Genomic DNA, 22,803 nt, shown 5'->3' on the forward strand with positions numbered 1-22,803 from the left:
TCGGTCCTCTTCTCCAGTAGAATCCAAGGGGTACCTGTTGAAGAAATTATACTCACGAGATCCAGGGGTCCAGGCTCCTCGGGAAATCCAGGGGTAATCCACGTACTTGAAAAAAAAAAAAAAACGGTGTCCCGACCACGAACTGAAAGGGGACCCATGTTTGCACATGGGTCACCTTTCCACGAATGCCAGAAACCCACTTTGACTTCTGTCTAAGTGGGTTTCTTCAGCCAATCAGGGAGCGCCACGTTGTAGCACTCTCCTGATCAGCTGTGTGCTCCTGTCCTCACTGACAGGCAGCACACGGCAGTGTTACAATGTAGCGCCTATGCGCTCCATTGTAACCAATGCTGGGAACTTTCTTGCTCAGCGGTGACGTCACTTTAGGTCAACCGCAGGGCAGAAAGTTCCCATCATTGGTTACAATGTAGCGCATAGAGCAGCCGTGAAGTGGCCTGGAGGCTTATCATATCTTTTGCAAAACATATGTAACGAAGAGCTCTAAATTTCCTATTATTACATAGTATGTAGTTCTTCTTACTAACAGCCAGCAGAGTGCGTGGGAAAAATCCCTTTTATATTTCTTGTCTAGAGTAACCCCCTCCCGCAGCACCTGGGGATTGTTACCAGCTTGATTAGAGCAGTTTTCCACTATTTATTGCAGTTCAGAGAGGCATAGATGGAGCCAGCATTAGGAGGGCATGCTGGGTCCTGTAGTGCCATTTGGAGGATACAGGGGTGCCTCCAGGTAAACTAGCTCTCAATCTGGATATGTTCTGTATGTGCCATTATCATGTGGCCACATATTAAGCAATTGTATGACCCATAGTGGATGTTATTATTATTATGCTGTGTATGGGTTTGGGGAGTGGTACCCCCCGGGTCTGGTGGGGCTGGGCCACCTTGGGGTAGCATGCCATATTATTTATTTAGCACTTATGTAACACTCCTATTTTTTCACTAATATTACTCTTTTGAGTATTTTATTAACACCCTTATTTTTGTAGCACTTTCTAACCCATAGCTTCTGCTTCTTTCTTAACACATATTAACACTTTAGTATTTCAATGGTGTGCTGCCCTGGGGTGGTCGGGCCTGAGCCGACTTTGTGGGGTCCAAGCCTTGGACCTATGCTTAGTTAGGGACCTCCAGCAATAGAGCAGCCGTGAAGTGGCCTGGAGGCTTATCATATCTTTTGCAAAACATATGTAACGAAGAGCTCTAAATTTCCTATTATTACATAGTATGTAGTTCTTCTTACTAACAGCCAGCAGAGTGCGTGGGAAAAATCCCTTTTATATTTCTTGTCTAGAGTAACCCCCTCCCGCAGCACCTGGGGATTGTTACCAGCTTGATTAGAGCAGTTTTCCACTATTTATTACTGTTGCTATGCTGCCTGGAGCATCCAAGGAACCCTCTGGGGAGGCACCTTGCAGCCTGTGGAGCTGCCCGGAGCATTCTTAGGATGATCTGCCTAAAGCCAGAGGCTACTCTCCCTAGGTGGGATGTCATGACATCACAGGCTTAGGTGGCGTGGTCAGTAAAAGAAGGCATAGAGCCCTGTTCTGGCCCTGGCGGGGGGATGGTATTGGAATCCCGGTGCTTGGGATGCCAGTGGTCAGAATAACAGCACCTGGTAAGTATTCTAAGCCCCCTCCTCTACCCCCCTAACTCTAACCCTCCCTCCCCGCAGCCTAGCCCTAACTCTCCCTGCTTAGTACCTAACTCCCTCCCCTTAATACCCAACCCTAACCCTTCCTCTTTCGTGCCTAACCCTAATACCCCTCTGCTTCCCAACCCTAACCTTCCCTCTAGTGTCTAAACCTAAGCTCCCCCCTTCCCCCACAGACTAACCTTGCCCCTCCCCTTCATTGTTACGATCGGGATGCCAGCAGTCAGGATTCCGTCACCATCATTGTCATCGATGTCGGTATCCCGGTTTCGGTCTTGTGACCAGTGCCTGGATTCCAGCCTCAGTATTCGAACTGCCGGCATCCACAACGCTAGTATGCTAACCAGATCCCCTGTTAGGAATAGGGCCCTCATTCCGAGTTGTTCGCAGTGAATCATCGCATCGCAAACGGGCAGAAATCAACAAACCGCGCATGCGCAAAAGCGGAAATACGCATGCGCGAGCATAGCTATTTGACACTTGTGCAGAAATACTACAAAGAAAACTGCTCGTTACACAGAAACGAAAACGGGGAGTGGCGAAGGCGTGACAGGGGCGCGACTTCGCAATCTGACGACATGGGCGTGAAAGTGGGCGTCTAGTGTGGGAGTATGCAACTAGCAGTAGGCGTGTTTTTGCAGAAATGCGTTTTCGATGTTAAATTTAACATAGCAATTCCTCGCAATCTTGACGCTGCAGCCGAGTAGGTCTGCAGTTACTCTGCATTTGCGAAGTAGTGTTACAAGTGTGTATGCAATAATTAGCAGTTAGTTGGAGATGCCATTCATCTGTTGTCCAATTACTTGCTAAACACTGCTCTGCTGAAGTACTGCAAACAGCAATTGTGTGGACACATTACATGTTTATTCTAAGCACCTATAAATCTGTAACGCTGCCAAATAAGGTTTAAATTGTGAGTCAAGTTTTTGGATAAACATTCATGTTAAGTGCATGTTTTAATGTGTTAAATACTACCAAATGCAAACAAGTGAAATTATTAAAACTCCAAAACTACATCAGCAACATCTAAACTACATAAAATGTGACCTTTGTATATCCCAAATATCAGGACCAACATAATGCAGCATACACTTAATTTTTAACTTAAATAAAACTTTTATTTTTGGTTACAATATCTGACAATGTTTAAAATTATGTCCTGTTGCCCATAGTAAAACAAAACCTGAGTTGTGACTATTTTTATAATATGGACATTAAAGTGTGGTGCAAGGCATACCTGTTGCATTTTTAAAGATGCAATGCTTGTATATGTTTTCGGATTGGTCCCTTGTTCCCCAAGTGTCTATATGCTTTGCTAAACTTTCCTGGACTAAGATTAACATAATGCATTTACTTTAACAAAGTACACAAACTTTTTTTTTTTATTACTGCTGTAATAAATTTAGTGATCCAAACAACATGGCTACAGGTGAGTATCACAGGCAAAGATGGACCAAGCAGCAAGCAGATGCCACTGACACAAATGACATAGCAGAACTCAGTACTAGGGAAACTCCATCTTCTGACAAAATAATAATTTAAATGCAAATAAATAATATGGTGTAAACACCCTGCCAGACAAATATATTTGGGTTACTGAGAAAGATTCAGGAGCCAGCACACAAACACAACAAATCACAGCACACTAGGAAGAGGAAGATGGCTCTGGTGTACAGGAAAAAAAGCTCACAGGCTACAATATATCTAAACAGAAATAATAAATTTCACTAAGAGGGAGTTAGCCATTCTGGCCACACAAGCCAACACAAAAAAAACATAGAGACAACATGAAAAACATGGGTGCTGCCCATCTGGAGAGACATCACTTTCTTTTTTTTTTTCCCCGCCTGATGCTGTTCTTCTTGGCTTGGTCTGCGGAGCGACCTTCGTGTGCCCTGCCCAGTGGGATGTTCTTCCTGGGCAGGGGCAGGGGAGGGAGCCGATGTGGCTGGCTCTTTGCCACTGTGGGCAAGGGAGACAGCGATGGCCTGGAGCCCTTGCAAGATGTTATTTGCAAGGTTTTGGAATGAGGAGGCAAGTTGATCTTGTCCCTGCCTGATCTCTGCCAGACCTTGGCAGAGTTGACCAACACCTTGCTCCACACTGGTTCTGTGCTCAGTGAGCCGGACAGCTATCTGGCTTACCTCCCGGATCATCCTGTCCTGAAAAGCGTTTAGGCTCTCACCATACCTAGCTATTTCAAGCAGGATCTCCGGGATAGCAGAGGGTTGGGTGGGGGGGCCAGTTGGAACCTGGATAGGTGGGATTTGGGGTCCCACACTGCCAGACACACTAGGTCCCTCCACCTCAGCCTCAGCCACATAACCCTCCTGTGACTCTACCTGCTCAACCCCCTGTGCTGTTATGTGCAAAGCAAATAGAAGAATGTGTGGAAAAAGAGTACAAAAAAACAATATTAGACTTTTGAAACAAAAATAATTAAAAATTACAAATATGTGTGTAAACTTACCTGGCAAGTCATGTTCCGTCAGTATTTCAGGCAGGTCCGTGTCCATATAAGACACCCCTGTCCCCTCCTCATAACTGACACAGTTCATCGCCATCTCCTCCAACTCTGTATACTCCACAGCGACAGATGGTCCGCCCCCTGTAGCCCTTGAGGCATTCCACTCCGCAGACCTCTTGCCCTTCAGGCGGGATTTGAAGTCGGCCCAACTACATATATTAGGAAAAATAGGGTCATGGTATATTTTTAAAATAAATTCCAGCTTTAATATATAGGACACATGTTCTGCATTTGGTTGCTATAGACATCATATCTAATATATAGGACACATGTTCCGCATTTGGTTGCTATAGCCAACATCACATGTAACTAGCTTTTTAAGAATACTTTGCACAGATTATGGACTGCCAATATACACTTACCGTCGTCTAACTTCCTGTGCTGTTCGGACTATAGAGCCGACTTCATTCACAGAATGAGTGATGTCCCTCCAGATTCGATCTTTGGTAGCAGCACCCATGTTTTTTGGGCCTCTATGTATTTTTGACATGGCCTGTGTGACCAAAACACGCAACTCCCTCTTAGTGAATGCGGGCTGTCTTTTTTTTCGCCTTGAAGTAGCCTGTGAGCTTTGAGACTGTTCCTCCTCACCATCTTCCTCGTCACTAGCTGCTTGTGTATGTTGTGGTTGTGTGGCTAATGCTGAATCTCCCTCAGTTTCCCCAGTCTGTCTGTCTGGCAGGGTAACCCCTCCTAACTGCTGTGTATCAGAAGGTGGAATGTCTCTAGTACTGAGTCCTGCTTCTTCAGAATCCGCAGAGGCGGATTCCAGCATTTGCCGACGCAATGCTATTTGTCTTTGTGCCAATGCAGCCTGCTGCCGCTGCACGCGGTCCATCTCTGCTGCCAAATCCTCACGAGTAGCCATGTTGCTAATGACATGTCTGTACGCACAGGTGTGTAGGTATTTATAGGTACGTGCGCAGCCAAAATTCACACAGGTGTAAATTATGCTAATTGTGTGACTGATTGTACTGCTTATTTAAGAGCCTTGTTTGCAGCCTGTGTGAGTGAGTGTATGATGTTAAAAACTGCTGTGTTATCTTTGAAGGTGGTCGTCTTTGGTTCAACTTTGCAGTGAGTAATTTTTGCATTGTCTTGCAGACAGATGTCCGTTTATTCTCTTTAAACATTTTGTATAGCGTAGTGCGTTTTTTTTGCTAAGTTTCTTTTGAGAGTATTCCTACATTAGTCAATTATCAAGCCAAGTATGTATGGTGGTGCAATGGAACAGGGTTTATGTATTTTGGAGGATATCGGTTTGATATTTAAATGGTTTAGTATGCCATATTTTTTTATTTCTTACCTGTACTTTACAGTGTGTTTGTTATATTGTTCACACAGTTTGTTTGATTTATTAGACTCCTTCTGTGTCTCTTGTAGGTGTGTCAGTTTTGGAATTTGTATCCAGATTTTGTTTTTTCCCGAGTTGGTGGATTTTTGGTTTAGTTTTCACATATATTTGTCACTTCAGTGATTAACCAGGTAAGTAGCCTATCCCTGTGTGTGTTGCTGTTTGTTGTAATTGTCTATATGATATCTTACACTCCTTCTGTGTCTCTTGTAGGTGTGTCATTTTTGGATTTTGTATCCAGATTTAGTTTTTTCCCGAGTTGGTGGATTTTTGGTTTAGTTTTCACATATATTTGTCACTTCAGTGATTGACCAGGTAAGTAGCCTATCCCTGTGTGTCCTGGAGTGTGTTTGTAGCAAGTGTGTATCTTATTTTTGTTTGGCCATATCTCTATCTAGTAGGTTTTTTTTATGTTTTTCAAAGCATTTACTTTGGACAAAGTTGGGCGGATTTTTGCTGTATTAGCTACTAAAGGACCCTATTTTTTTTCTAAAAGGTTTTTTTAAGTAAAAAACTAAGTTACATTATTCATACTTAGTTGTTTGAATATATATTGTGTCAGTTATTATATGGGTATGTTTGTAATCTCAAATACTTTTTGATTTGTGATGTTAACCTATGTTTCTAATAATTAGCTAAAGGTTTTTTTTGTTTTTTTTCAATTTTGTGTTTTGGACCCGTATTTTGTTATTGAAGAAATGGAGTATGCTCCTGCAGTAAGTTAACACCCATACACTTTGTCTTTGATTATGGCTGACAATGTTTTTTTTTTTTTTTTTAATTATTCTTACCTTCATTTTAAGTTGGTGATGTTCGTTCATGTGGCAGCTGAAGCCCTCCCACCCCAACCCACGGAACCACTCCCACCCCAACCGCTGCAAGCCCTCCAACCGCAACCGGCTCCTCATCATCCAAGGCAACGGAGGCGTGCTAGGCCACCAATTTTCCGTACCCGTGTCCTCCTTTTTGGGATGCCTGATGATGTGGTTGTGCGCAGATACAGGCTGCCACCTCATCTAATCCTAGACACTCTCTCCATAATAGAGAGTGATCTAGAACAATCCATTAGGTATCTGTCAAAGTCAGAAAAATGTCTCTATGCACGTTGCCATATTTGCACCTCATGCTGGTCCGTGCTGCGCATGCGTGCGCTTTCCCGTGATAGCGCATACCCGCTGATGCGTGCACCCGCTCGCATCGGTATGCGTATTTACGGTAAAGAGTATGTAGTCGTAGCGAGCGACCCAATCGTTACATATTTTCACAATTAATGTAGTTTGTAGATCATGGTCCCTTTGATAGTTTCTGAAAGTTTAGTTAATATAGAATGTCCCTGAGCTGAGGAATCCCTCTTTGTATTGTGGGAAGGGTCTAACAAGAGCCATGCAGCAGTGTTTGGTACCCATCGGAAGAGTATTTAATTAGCAATGTTCCGGTGTTGGTTTGGAGCGTATTAATCGCTCGTGCGAATAGTTATGGACATAAGAAGTTTATGTCCATTTCTATTATTTACTCATACTCAGGTATGCGGCGGGAAACCTAGTCTCCCACCCACCTGAGCTGTTTGAAATCGTCACAGCCCACCTGTATGAATCAACCTATGACCTTTTGTTATGATACAGGGCCGAATTCCGACGTCCAATGGACAATGGGATTGTAGGGACTATGAGATTGCATTGTGTGTGGGGCATAAATAGGCAGGCCGACCACATCCAGCTCTCACTCTTCAACGGTTCTTATTGCTGAAAATCGGGTGCTGGATGTCCAGGCGCATGCGATCGTTTACCTTTGTGCGTAAGTTTTCTCTCCGTAATCATTGTCTTACTGTGAGCCAATTTCTCTCATCTCTCTCCATTTCTCTCTCTCTCTCTCCTTTCTCTTTTCTCTCACATCTCCCCTAGACTACTATTGAATTGTATTAGATAGTATTGTATTTTGGTTAGGAAGTCTCTGTTATATTGTAGTGTATCATTTGTACTGTTATCCCCTTTTACAAGTATATTAGATATAATACAGTTAATAGGCTTTGGACCCTAAACCAGTATCTGTGTATTTCCTATAGTGTTAAGTGTTCACTTGAGCGTCGGTGACGCTCAAGCAGCTTTGTAGTTAGTCAGGTTACACAAGGTTGCACTTACACCCTGTATTCACATTAAGGTATTCTGTGTATTTCATTGGTATAAGGTTTAGACATAAAGGTATAGCGTTGTGAGCGTCTGCGCCGCTGGTGATCTCCTCGTGGTCTTGAGCGTCCGCTACGTCATAGCGAATCATTACTCTAGTCATAGCCCTTAACGTGCTGTCCTGTGATCGCTGGGCCGTGAGCGAACGTGACGCTTGAGCGTCTCGCCTACGGCGGAGCGATCGTTACGCAACCAGCGTACCCGTACGGTACTTCTTAAGTAAACAGCGTACAGTGTTCTTAGACTTCATAAAGGGTTGTTTATACGACAAAGGAATTTAGCATTGTCAATTGGGGACTCGTCCTATCCTTCTCATATCTGCACTAGGTAGATCAGCAGACATTATCCCCCCAGCAAAGGGTGGGAGGTTGTCTCGCAGTGCTGACGGGATAAGCGTCTGCTTCGCTTAGATAAAGAGTGCTGAAGGAATCCGGGAACCGGAAGTAAGAACAAAACGCTTGTGTTTTTTAAAACTGTTTATTTTTCTTCTGTCTTGCGTATATACGCACGCATACATATATATATCTGCATTTCTTTTCCATCTGTGTATTTCATTTTTCGTATATCACTATCCTGTTTGCCAGTTTTATAGTTGATAGAAAAGTGCCAAAAGAGATTTGCTGTTATTTCATAGTTTAAGAATAGAGGTAATAGTTAAAGTATAGACAAACACACAGGTTTGCCTGGGAGATAAGGCAAAGCCAGTGTGGTGTGTGGTAGATGATCAGGGATCATCTACATTGATAAAAGTATAAATTGTGTTACGGTGGATCTTTGCTTTGCGTACACGTGTCCCTAACTGAGACTTGCGTACGCAATCCAAAGGCCGACGCACGCAGTGTACATTACGCAACGGAGCGTCTGTGTACGCCCACGTAACTCAAACCACAAGTTGACTTTAACAGGTGATAAATAGCGCAACGCGGTAAATAGCGCAACGCGGTAAATAGCGCAAGGCGATAAATAGCACAAATTGATTTCAGTTTTCCAAAAACTTAGTTTAAATACCTTACTTTACTGTAATACCTCTGGGGAGAGCTATCAGACTACGGGAAATGATTTTTTTTCTGATCAGAAAACTATAAGAATGATAGTGGGTTGAAAACGGTATGAGTGTATTGAATCCCACTTTGTGGACTTTGTGATCTATGTGATAATCCCGCTTTGTGAACTTTGTGATCTATGTGGAACGTGATGAGCACGATCTGAGTGAAAACGTGCAACAGAGTGTGATAAAGTTTTCGTTGTATTACGCTCTGGCTGTTTTGGAGCACAGTAGGGAGACTCCAATGATCCTACCATTTATGGGCAACAAGTGTCTATAAGTGGTACGATTGGACCGCACGGTTGTATGTGTGACCAATAACGCAACGTGATATGAGGTCGTATATCCATGCGTAAATCTTGCCCTCATACGTGTTGTAGGGAGCACATGCAAGCGTGATTTGTGTAAAAGAAAAAGGAAGGGAATTTTCTCAGGAAAATCTCTAGAGATAGGGCCTGCAACGGCTACACGTGTCTGCTAGAAGGCGGAACGGGGATACCCGGAGCAGAAGAAGTTCAGTGGAAGAGCTTTAAGGATTTCCAACGAAGTTCTGTGTTTGGTGCAGTTTAGGAAGTTTTTCTGTGTTAAAAAGGTCCACTATGGCAGCCAAGTGCACAACACAGAGACGGTCGGAGGTCAGGATTCAGACTCCAGAGGCTTGCAGACCCCGAGGGTCTGCTCGGTTAGTAATGTGGGGGAAATATGGTCCCCACTCTGAGACCTTTTGTGATGAATGGACACGAATGACTGCGGGGGATAAGGCACCATTTCCCGGGATAGGTAGTTTTGACTCAGAGGTGTTGCATAATTTAAGGCGAAGGATATGTCTCATCAAATCAGCAAAGAGACGAATCAAGCATTATGATTGTTTACAGATATGGCAACAGGAGAGTGAAATGCAAAGAAATGTAACTTACTTACCTAACTTTCATCTTGAGAGGGGAGAGGTGGCAATGGAGGGGATTGTGGTTGCGGAGAGAAGCACAGGGGTGAACAATAAAAATGCTCTTAGCAACAGTAGTACAGATAATAAGAATAAGTGTGATAAATGTAACAATGCTAATTGTAATGCTGTTGAATGTACAACTATTAACCCATGCAAGTCGCACCCCATGTTAAACTTTCCTCAGGGACACCAACAAGAAAGTGAACCCAGAACGATGTCGGCACCTCCTCCAGAAGCCATCACACAAGACATCCAGGTGGACGCGACCCAATCGGTAAAAACTGTAATCAAACCCCCTAATGGAGGGTCAGGTGAGGTCGTGTCCACAGGTATGTATGGTATTATACATCACACACAAACAAATGTACCTTATATCATAGAATCAATTCAGAATGACATTACTGGACTTAATCCTGTTAGGGTAATTGCAGTACCAAATGGGGAAACTGACTCTTCAGGAATCACTCCTGTCAGGAACATCGCCATGTACTGCCCTTTTTCCCGAACAGAATTAAGAGCAATTCTGTCTGAATTTCCTGATCCCAGGAAAGACTTAGTTGCTTGTCAAAGATACATTAGAGTGCTAGGACATACTGCAGAGCCAAGTAACAAAGATTGGAGGACAGTTTTGAGGGCATGTTTACCCCCCGATGTTGATTCATTGAAATTTATCACTGATTGTAAGCTAGATGAGGAAGTGCCACTAACAAACAAGTATAACCAAGATAATGTAAAAAGAATCAATCTACAGTTGAAAGAATATTTTCCTACAGTAGCAAAGTGGAATAAAATCTATACAATAAGACAAAAAGAAGGTGAATCCGCAGAAGAGTATTTTCACCGGGCTCTGCAGGATATGGCTAGGTACACTGGTATAGATGACATTGAAACTAATGTACACCACAGAGAGGTAGCTGTGTCCGTATTAGCGAGCAACTTGAAAGACACACTAAAAATTAGGGTACAAACCTCAATACCTCATTGGAGAGGTATCTCGGTTGCGGCATTAAGAGAGTCCGCTATCGAGCATGACCGAAATATCAAAAGAACCAGGGAAGCGCAGGGAGAGCGGTTGATGACACTAAACATCCAAGCACTAGAGAATGCATCAAGTCGACCGGAACCCCAGGCCCCTAGCACATGGAGAAAGCCAAGGATTTGTTACAATTGTAGAAGAGAAGGGCATTATGCCAACAACTGTAATAACCCACATAAAGTTAGACCCCCTAGACCAAGAAATGAGAAAAATTACAATACACACCATTATAATCAGGGATCACATAGGCAGGAAAGGTGATTATTAGGAATGGAGGCAAGCCTGAGGTAACGGTTAATAAAGTGGGAGGTCATTCACTGAAGACACAGGAATGACCAGGTGAAAAGTTGTAAATGTATTTGTGAAAAATGTTTTTTTTTTTCTCTCTCTCTCTATCCCCATCTCTGACGAGTAGTGGTAAGAATTCACACATTGCATATCCACTTGGTCCTTGCAGAAGTCTACCAAACCCCAGCATGACCTCCGCCACAATGTATTTCTGGCCAGATACAGACAGTGGAGTAATGCAGGTGCTGGTGGGGAGGGACTGCTCAAGGAGACCAGTAGACACATAGATATGACAGCCTAATAAGTCTGACAATGTTTTTCTAAGGCTAACAATGTTTTCTTAATGTTGACAATGTTTAAAAATGTTTTGTTTCTCTTTTCTCATTGGTGGTTATTGTCGAGTTATGTAATGTATATATGCACATGAATTGTTCTCTATCTCTTTTGTTTTTTTGTTGTCTCTCTCTTCCCACTCATGTTTCCATGGTTTAAAGATGGTATGTCACCCCTCAGTTGGACCAATGGTAATGCCAGATTTTTTTTCTCCTTACAGAAAGATCGCCGGTTAGGAAGGAATATTGCATCACCAGAATGTTCGTTTGGAAGACTGAGAGACAGCACCTTTGAGAGGACAGCAGAACAAGAAGAACAACAAGACGAGAGAACTTATTATCGTAACAAGTTCTCTCCCCCTCAAACTGTTTTCTTATACCCCCTTTACAAATTTCTTCTTTTCTCCTCCTGTAAGATGGACTTGCCCCAAGAGACTGTGATATGGATTTTCCCGTTAACCATGATGTTGACCAGAGCAGTCTGTTTCGGTGAGAGTACCAGTGAGGTCGAGAAAGGATCCAGAAAGGTCCTGATGACTGAGACGGAGGTGTAAATTTCCAATAGCAACCCAATCACCAAGCAAAGGCGAGTACCGGGCACGATCTAACAACCATGTTATCTGTAAACATTTTCTTTGAAGGATTGTTAGTTCAAAAAGAAAAACTGTATCTGTAGGCTCTGTGACAATGGTTGAAGATGGATGCATAAAGAAATGCCAATCCAGTCTTAATATCCATATGGACCAGCATCCATTGAGTGACCATCACTCCTTAGTGGGTAACGTGTTAAATAAAACAGATTGTTGGGTATGCTCTCAAGTACCTCAGGGTCATAGCAAATCAGGGCTAGTACCATTTCCTTTAACGTTAGGGGAGGTACTTGAGCTAAGGGGTGGGAGACCGGTGGACCGGAGGTTTAACATCTCCAGCCCTCCTAGTTTGAAGCTCCACCAATACCATGTGGATAGGTCCCTCTTATGTTTTAATATCTCCAATCCCCGTAAGCCGGGAAATTGGGAAGTGTCATGGAGCAACCTTACCATGACCTTTTCACACAGAGCAGATAGAATGCCTACAGATACAGAGCTTGTACGCCACATAGCCAGTAGAGGAAAATCTTTCCGGTATCGATATACCTTAGGAAATAGGATTACTAGAGTTGGAGAAGTATCACCAGGATACTGTGCACATATCGTACAAACCGATACGTGCATTAAGCAGATGGAAGAATTAGGGTCAGGAGATTTCACCTGGAAGGTTTGTAACATGGTAATGTCCTTCTCCGTCCCATATGTTCTCCCCGATGATGCATATTTCATATGCGGGAGAAAGGCGTACAAGTGGCTTGCCCCAAACTCTGAAGGATTGTGTTATATTGGAAAAGTATTGCCTGAAGTGATGACTGTTACACATGACAAAATGAAGGACATACACCGTGGTGCCCAAGCTCCTTATACTCACACTCATTACGAGCACCGAGTTAAAAGACAACTGTCAGAAAGGTTAGAGCACCCGGCCTCTGATCTTATCCATGAATCCACCGGGATTCAGGTTCTGGTAGCGTTAGATTTCACTCGCACCGCTCGAGGAGTGATGAATTATAGATACATTTCCGCACTCGCCAATTTGTTAGATAATATCACTGAAATGTATGATGACATGTTTAGATACACTGGAAGAGAACTTCAAGCCTACAAAACAGAACTAGTTCAGCATAGAATGGTTCTTAATTATCTTACAGCAGTAACAGGCGGATATTGTGTTACATTGGCAACACAGTACGGCATAAAGTGTTGCACGTATATCACAAATAGCACCGAGGATCCGGTAGAGGTCATAGACCAAAAGATGGACGATATTCTCCAATTGAAATGGGAATTTCGTCGAAAACACAATCTCACCCTTGCTGCTGTAGGTAATGAGCTGACTGGTTGGGTGTCATGGTTGAACCCGCGAAATTGGTTCTCCGGTTTAGGAGACTGGGCTCAAGGAGTCATAATGGATGTTGGAAAGTTTCTACTATGTATCTTGGGTGTCGTTATATCGATTGGATTGATATTTAGATGCGGGCAGGCTTTAATGAGGTGCAAACAAAGTACAAAAGTGATGAGTTTGAGGAGTGAGGAAACTGTAATTAACCTGGATTTGATTTATGACCCAATGATAGAAACCAGAATGTGATGAAAATGCGATTATACGGTCCGTTTCTTTCACCTGTTTTTCTGCTTTTCTCCAAGATACAAAGACCCCCTTGGACGAGGAAGTTGACGAGACGCTATACAGACAACAGACAAGCACCAAAGATGAAGTTTTGACAACCTATGATATGGACACTTGATGAACTTTGCCATGGATCCCCAGTTTCCCTAGTATTTTTAAACTCACGCTAGCCCAACATTTTTTGTAAATCTGATGGCACTGACAAAGCTATTTGCTCATGCCCAAGGAGCAATACAGCGCAAAGAAGACGACTCTCAACAGATACCGAACACAACTTCAACGACAGATGTACATTTCCCTGACATAGAATATCATTGCATTTTCCATAAGTGTTCTTTATCTTCATCTCTACAACCCTCAGGTAATGACACACATAGACGATAGGGAATACAGGCACAGATATCAGCAACCACATACCTCCCCCATTCATGTATCATCAACTAAAATGTGCATCCCCATTTTGTTACAACTGAAAGCCGAAATGAGCTCGGTAAAGTTTGACAGCCCATCCACAGACCCGTACCACGGGATAAGAAGGAATTCAAATGTATACTTCGCAATACCTCGAAGCTTGATTTACCACACGTACGGCACGATGATACGTGACCCTCCAAACATGGACTCATACACACATGCTTCTGCTATCTCACTAGGTCATACCCTCTTCACACCTACTCCTCTCTCCTTCCTTACCCCACCATGGAAATCAATTAACCCCTGACTTACATTTTTCTCCTTTTTTTTTAAATGTTTTAGAAGGTGGCAGTTATTATTGACTGCCAAAGGGTGGACTGTCAAAGTCAGAAAAATGTCTCTATGCACGTTGCCATATTTGCACCTCATGCTGGTCCGTGCTGCGCATGCGTGCGCTTTCCCGTGATAGCGCATACCCGCTGATGCGTGCACCCGCTCGCATCGGTATGCGTATTTACGGTAAAGAGTATGTAATCGTAGCGAGCGACCCAATCGTTACATATTTTCACAATTAATGTAGTTTGTAGATCATGGTCCCTTTGATAGTTTCTGAAAGTTTAGTTAATATAGAATGTCCCTGAGCTGAGGAATCCCTCTTTGTATTGTGGGAAGGGTCTAACAAGAGCCATGCAGCAGTGTTTGGTACCCATCGGAAGAGTATTTAATTAGCAATGTTCCGGTGTTGGTTTGGAGCGTATTAATCGCTCGTGCGAATAGTTATGGACATAAGAAGTTTATGTCCATTTCTATTATTTACTCATACTCAGGTATGCGGCGGGAAACCTAGTCTCCCACCCACCTGAGCTGTTTGAAATCGTCACAGCCCACCTGTATGAATCAACCTATGACCTTTTGTTATGATACAGGGCCGAATTCCGACGTCCAATGGACAATGGGATTGTAGGGACTATGAGATTGCATTGTGTGTGGGGCATAAATAGGCAGGCCGACCACATCCAGCTCTCACTCTTCAACGGTTCTCATTGCTGAAAATCGGGTGCTGGATGTCCAGGCGCATGCGATCGTTTACCTTTGTGCGTAAGTTTTCTCTCCGTAATCATTGTCTTACTGTGAGCCAATTTCTCTCATCTCTCTCCATTTCTCTCTCTCTCTCTCCTTTCTCTTTTCTCTCACATCTCCCCTAGACTAGTATTGAATTGTATTAGATAGTATTGTATTTTGGTTAGGAAGTCTCTGTTATATTGTAGTGTATCATTTGTACTGTTATCCCCTTTTACAAGTATATTAGATATAATACAGTTAATAGGCTTTGGACCCTAAACCAGTATCTGTGTATTTCCTATAGTGTTAAGTGTTCACTTGAGCGTCGGTGACGCTCAAGCAGCTTTGTAGTTAGTCAGGTTACACAAGGTTGCACTTACACCCTGTATTCACATTAAGGTATTCTGTGTATTTCATTGGTATAAGGTTTAGACATAAAGGTATAGCGTTGTGAGCGTCTGCGCCGCTGGTGATCTCCTCGTGGTCTCGAGCGTCCGCTACGTCATAGCGAATCATTACTCTAGTCATAGCCCTTAACGTGCTGTCCTGTGATCGCTGGGCCGTGAGCGAACGTGACGCTTGAGCGTCTCGCCTACGGCGGAGCGATCGTTACGCAACCAGCGTACCCGTACGGTACTTCTTAAGTAAACAGCGTACAGTGTTCTTAGACTTCATAAAGGGTTGTTTATACGACAAAGGAATTTAGCATTGTCAATTGGGGACTCGTCCTATCCTTCTCATATCTGCACTAGGTAGATCAGCAGACATTATCCCCCCAGCAAAGGGTGGGAGGTTGTCTCGCAGTGCTGACGGGATAAGCGTCTGCTTCGCTTAGATAAAGAGTGCTGAAGGAATCCGGGAACCGGAAGTAAGAACAAAACGCTTGTGTTTTTTAAAACTGTTTATTTTTCTTCTGTCTTGCGTATATACGCACGCATACATATATATATCTGCATTTCTTTTCCATCTGTGTATTTCATTTTTCGTATATCACTATCCTGTTTGCCAGTTTTATAGTTGATAGAAAAGTGCCAAAAGAGATTTGCTGTTATTTCATAGTTTAAGAATAGAGGTAATAGTTAAAGTATAGACAAACACACAGGTTTGCCTGGGAGATAAGGCAAAGCCAGTGTGGTGTGTGGTAGATGATCAGGGATCATCTTCATTGATAAAAGTATAAATTGTGTTACGGTGGATCTTTGCTTTGCGTACACGTGTCCCTAACTGAGACTTGCGTACGCAATCCAAAGGCCGACGCACGCAGTGTACATTACGCAACGGAGCGTCTGTGTACGCCCACGTAACTCAAACCACAAGTTGACTTTAACAGGCGATAAATAGCGCAACGCGGTAAATAGCGCAACGCGGTAAATAGCGCAAGGCGATAAATAGCACAAATTGATTTCAGTTTTCCAAAAACTTAGTTTAAATACCTTACTTTACTGTAATACCTCTGGGGAGAGCTATCAGACTACGGGAAATGATTTTTTTTCTGATCAGAAAACTATAAGAATGATAGTGGGTTGAAAACGGTATGAGTGTATTGAATCCCACTTTGTGGACTTTGTGATCTATGTGATAATCCCGCTTTGTGAACTTTGTGATCTATGTGGAACGTGATGAGCACGATCTGAGTGAAAACGTGCAACAGAGTGTGATAAAGTTTTCGTTGTATTACGCTCTGGCTGTTTTGGAGCACAGTAGGGAGACTCCAATGATCCTACCATTTATGGGCAACAAGTGTCTATAAGTGGTACGATTGGACCGCACGGTTGTATGTGTGACCAATAACGCAACGTGATATGAGGTCGTATATCCATGCGTAAATCTTGCCCTCATACGTGTTGTAGGGAGCACATGCAAGCGTGATTTGTGTAAAAGAAAAAGGAAGGGAATTTTCTCAGGAAAATCTCTAGAGATAGGGCCTGCAACGGCTACACGTGTCTGCTAGAAGGCGGAACGGGGATACCCGGAGCAGAAGAAGTTCAGTGGAAGAGCTTTAAGGATTTCCAACGAAGTTCTGTGTTTGGTGCAGTTTAGGAAGTTTTTCTGTGTTAAAAAGGTCCACAATGGCAGCCAAGTGCACAACACAGAGACGGTCGGAGGTCAGGATTCAGACTCCAGAGGCTTGCAGACCCCGAGGGTCTGCTCGGTTAGTAATGTGGGGGAAATATGGTCCCCACTCTGAGACCTTTTGTGATGAATGGACACGAATGACTGCGGGGGATAAGGCACCATTTCCCGGGATAGGTAGTTTTGACTCAGAGGTGTTGCATAATTTAAGGCGAAGGATATGTCTCATCAAATCAGCAAAGAGACGAATCAAGCATTATGATTGTTTACAGATATGGCAACAGGAGAGTGAAATGCAAAGAAATGTAACTTACTTACCTAACTTTCATCTTGAGAGGGGAGAGGTGGCAATGGAGGGGATTGTGGTTGCGGAGAGAAGCACAGGGGTGAACAATAAAAATGCTCTTAGCAACAGTAGTACAGATAATAAGAATAAGTGTGATAAATGTAACAATGCTAATTGTAATGCTGTTGAATGTACAACTATTAACCCATGCAAGTCGCACCCCATGTTAAACTTTCCTCAGGGACACCAACAAGAAAGTGAACCCAGAACGATGTCGGCACCTCCTCCAGAAGCCATCACACAAGACATCCAGGTGGACGCGACCCAATCGGTAAAAACTGTAATCAAACCCCCTAATGGAGGGTCAGGTGAGGTCGTGTCCACAGGTATGTATGGTATTATACATCACACACAAACAAATGTACCTTATATCATAGAATCAATTCAGAATGACATTACTGGACTTAATCCTGTTAGGGTAATTGCAGTACCAAATGGGGAAACTGACTCTTCAGGAATCACTCCTGTCAGGAACATCGCCATGTACTGCCCTTTTTCCCGAACAGAATTAAGAGCAATTCTGTCTGAATTTCCTGATCCCAGGAAAGACTTAGTTGCTTGTCAAAGATACATTAGAGTGCTAGGACATACTGCAGAGCCAAGTAACAAAGATTGGAGGACAGTTTTGAGGGCATGTTTACCCCCCGATGTTGATTCATTGAAATTTATCACTGATTGTAAGCTAGATGAGGAAGTGCCACTAACAAACAAGTATAACCAAGATAATGTAAAAAGAATCAATCTACAGTTGAAAGAATATTTTCCTACAGTAGCAAAGTGGAATAAAATCTATACAATAAGACAAAAAGAAGGTGAATCCGCAGAAGAGTATTTTCACCGGGCTCTGCAGGATATGGCTAGGTACACTGGTATAGATGACATTGAAACTAATGTACACCACAGAGAGGTAGCTGTGTCCGTATTAGCGAGCAACTTGAAAGACACACTAAAAATTAGGGTACAAACCTCAATACCTCATTGGAGAGGTATCTCGGTTGCGGCATTAAGAGAGTCCGCTATCGAGCATGACCGAAATATCAAAAGAACCAGGGAAGCGCAGGGAGAGCGGTTGATGACACTAAACATCCAAGCACTAGAGAATGCATCAAGTCGACCGGAACCCCAGGCCCCTAGCACATGGAGAAAGCCAAGGATTTGTTACAATTGTAGAAGAGAAGGGCATTATGCCAACAACTGTAATAACCCACATAAAGTTAGACCCCCTAGACCAAGAAATGAGAAAAATTACAATACACACCATTATAATCAGGGATCACATAGGCAGGAAAGGTGATTATTAGGAATGGAGGCAAGCCTGAGGTAACGGTTAATAAAGTGGGAGGTCATTCACTGAAGACACAGGAATGACCAGGTGAAAAGTTGTAAATGTATTTGTGAAAAATGTTTTTTTTTTTCTCTCTCTCTCTATCCCCATCTCTGACGAGTAGTGGTAAGAATTCACACATTGCATATCCACTTGGTCCTTGCAGAAGTCTACCAAACCCCAGCATGACCTCCGCCACAATGTATTTCTGGCCAGATACAGACAGTGGAGTAATGCAGGTGCTGGTGGGGAGGGACTGCTCAAGGAGACCAGTAGACACATAGATATGACAGCCTAATAAGTCTGACAATGTTTTTCTAAGGCTAACAATGTTTTCTTAATGTTGACAATGTTTAAAAATGTTTTGTTTCTCTTTTCTCATTGGTGGTTATTGTCGAGTTATGTAATGTATATATGCACATGAATTGTTCTCTATCTCTTTTGTTTTTTTGTTGTCTCTCTCTTCCCACTCATGTTTCCATGGTTTAAAGATGGTATGTCACCCCTCAGTTGGACCAATGGTAATGCCAGATTTTTTTTCTCCTTACAGAAAGATCGCCGGTTAGGAAGGAATATTGCATCACCAGAATGTTCGTTTGGAAGACTGAGAGACAGCACCTTTGAGAGGACAGCAGAACAAGAAGAACAACAAGACGAGAGAACTTATTATCGTAACAAGTTCTCTCCCCCTCAAACTGTTTTCTTATACCCCCTTTACAAATTTCTTCTTTTCTCCTCCTGTAAGATGGACTTGCCCCAAGAGACTGTGATATGGATTTTCCCGTTAACCATGATGTTGACCAGAGCAGTCTGTTTCGGTGAGAGTACCAGTGAGGTCGAGAAAGGATCCAGAAAGGTCCTGATGACTGAGACGGAGGTGTAAATTTCCAATAGCAACCCAATCACCAAGCAAAGGCGAGTACCGGGCACGATCTAACAACCATGTTATCTGTAAACATTTTCTTTGAAGGATTGTTAGTTCAAAAAGAAAAACTGTATCTGTAGGCTCTGTGACAATGGTTGAAGATGGATGCATAAAGAAATGCCAATCCAGTCTTAATATCCATATGGACCAGCATCCATTGAGTGACCATCACTCCTTAGTGGGTAACGTGTTAAATAAAACAGATTGTTGGGTATGCTCTCAAGTACCTCAGGGTCATAGCAAATCAGGGCTAGTACCATTTCCTTTAACGTTAGGGGAGGTACTTGAGCTAAGGGGTGGGAGACCGGTGGACCGGAGGTTTAACATCTCCAGCCCTCCTAGTTTGAAGCTCCACCAATACCATGTGGATAGGTCCCTCTTATGTTTTAATATCTCCAATCCCCGTAAGCCGGGAAATTGGGAAGTGTCATGGAGCAACCTTACCATGACCTTTTCACACAGAGCAGATAGAATGCCTACAGATACAGAGCTTGTACGCCACATAGCCAGTAGAGGAAAATCTTTCCGGTATCGATATACCTTAGGAAATAGGATTACTAGAGTTGGAGAAGTATCACCAGGATACTGTGCACATATCGTACAAACCGATACGTGCATTAAGCAGATGGAAGAATTAGGGTCAGGAGATTTCACCTGGAAGGTTTGTAACATGGTAATGTCCTTCTCCGTCCCATATGTTCTCCCCGATGATGCATATTTCATATGCGGGAGAAAGGCGTACAAGTGGCTTGCCCCAAACTCTGAAGGATTGTGTTATATTGGAAAAGTATTGCCTGAAGTGATGACTGTTACACATGACAAAATGAAGGACATACACCGTGGTGCCCAAGCTCCTTATACTCACACTCATTACGAGCACCGAGTTAAAAGACAACTGTCAGAAAGGTTAGAGCACCCGGCCTCTGATCTTATCCATGAATCCACCGGGATTCAGGTTCTGGTAGCGTTAGATTTCACTCGCACCGCTCGAGGAGTGATGAATTATAGATACATTTCCGCACTCGCCAATTTGTTAGATAATATCACTGAAATGTATGATGACACGTTTAGATACACTGGAAGAGAACTTCAAGCCTACAAAACAGAACTAGTTCAGCATAGAATGGTTCTTAATTATCTTACAGCAGTAACAGGCGGATATTGTGTTACATTGGCAACACAGTACGGCATAAAGTGTTGCACGTATATCACAAATAGCACCGAGGATCCGGTAGAGGTCATAGACCAAAAGATGGACGATATTCTCCAATTGAAATGGGAATTTCGTCGAAAACACAATCTCACCCTTGCTGCTGTAGGTAATGAGCTGACTGGTTGGGTGTCATGGTTGAACCCGCGAAATTGGTTCTCCGGTTTAGGAGACTGGGCTCAAGGAGTCATAATGGATGTTGGAAAGTTTCTACTATGTATCTTGGGTGTCGTTATATCGATTGGATTGATATTTAGATGCGGGCAGGCTTTAATGAGGTGCAAACAAAGTACAAAAGTGATGAGTTTGAGGAGTGAGGAAACTGTAATTAACCTGGATTTGATTTATGACCCAATGATAGAAACCAGAATGTGATGAAAATGCGATTATACGGTCCGTTTCTTTCACCTGTTTTTCTGCTTTTCTCCAAGATACAAAGACCCCCTTGGACGAGGAAGTTGACGAGACGCTATACAGACAACAGACAAGCACCAAAGATGAAGTTTTGACAACCTATGATATGGACACTTGATGAACTTTGCCATGGATCCCCAGTTTCCCTAGTATTTTTAAACTCACGCTAGCCCAACATTTTTTGTAAATCTGATGGCACTGACAAAGCTATTTGCTCATGCCCAAGGAGCAATACAGCGCAAAGAAGACGACTCTCAACAGATACCGAACACAACTTCAACGACAGATGTACATTTCCCTGACATAGAATATCATTGCATTTTCCATAAGTGTTCTTTATCTTCATCTCTACAACCCTCAGGTAATGACACACATAGACGATAGGGAATACAGGCACAGATATCAGCAACCACATACCTCCCCCATTCATGTATCATCAACTAAAATGTGCATCCCCATTTTGTTACAACTGAAAGCCGAAATGAGCTCGGTAAAGTTTGACAGCCCATCCACAGACCCGTACCACGGGATAAGAAGGAATTCAAATGTATACTTCGCAATACCTCGAAGCTTGATTTACCACACGTACGGCACGATGATACGTGACCCTCCAAACATGGACTCATACACACATGCTTCTGCTATCTCACTAGGTCATACCCTCTTCACACCTACTCCTCTCTCCTTCCTTACCCCACCATGGAAATCAATTAACCCCTGACTTACATTTTTCTCCTTTTTTTTTAAATGTTTTAGAAGGTGGCAGTTATTATTGACTGCCAAAGGGTGGACTGTCAAAGTCAGAAAAATGTCTCTATGCACGTTGCCATATTTGCACCTCATGCTGGTCCGTGCTGCGCATGCGTGCGCTTTCCCGTGATAGCGCATACCCGCTGATGCGTGCACCCGCTCGCATCGGTATGCGTATTTACGGTAAAGAGTATGTAGTCGTAGCGAGCGACCCAATCGTTACATATTTTCACAATTAATGTAGTTTGTAGATCATGGTCCCTTTGATAGTTTCTGAAAGTTTAGTTAATATAGAATGTCCCTGAGCTGAGGAATCCCTCTTTGTATTGTGGGAAGGGTCTAACAAGAGCCATGCAGCAGTGTTTGGTACCCATCGGAAGAGTATTTAATTAGCAATGTTCCGGTGTTGGTTTGGAGCGTATTAATCGCTCGTGCGAATAGTTATGGACATAAGAAGTTTATGTCCATTTCTATTATTTACTCATACTCAGGTATGCGGCGGGAAACCTAGTCTCCCACCCACCTGAGCTGTTTGAAATCGTCACAGCCCACCTGTATGAATCAACCTATGACCTTTTGTTATGATACAGGGCCGAATTCCGACGTCCAATGGACAATGGGATTGTAGGGACTATGAGATTGCATTGTGTGTGGGGCATAAATAGGCAGGCCGACCACATCC

General features: G+C 43.1%; 1 long non-coding RNA gene across 1 annotated transcript in view; it reads left to right on the plus strand.

Annotated features, from left to right (window-relative positions):
• Positions 1 to 5,653, plus strand: part of LOC134929419 (uncharacterized) — a 73,920-nt gene extending 68,267 nt beyond the window's left edge. Inside the window, exon 3 of the long non-coding RNA XR_010178553.1 lies at positions 5,583 to 5,653. This is a non-coding gene — a long non-coding RNA (uncharacterized LOC134929419). The remainder of the gene's footprint in view (positions 1 to 5,582) is intronic.
• Positions 5,654 to 22,803: the final 17,150 nt, after the last annotated feature.

Source organism: Pseudophryne corroboree, chromosome 5 (assembly GCF_028390025.1).
Source record: "Pseudophryne corroboree isolate aPseCor3 chromosome 5, aPseCor3.hap2, whole genome shotgun sequence".
NCBI lineage: Eukaryota > Metazoa > Chordata > Amphibia > Anura > Myobatrachidae > Pseudophryne > Pseudophryne corroboree.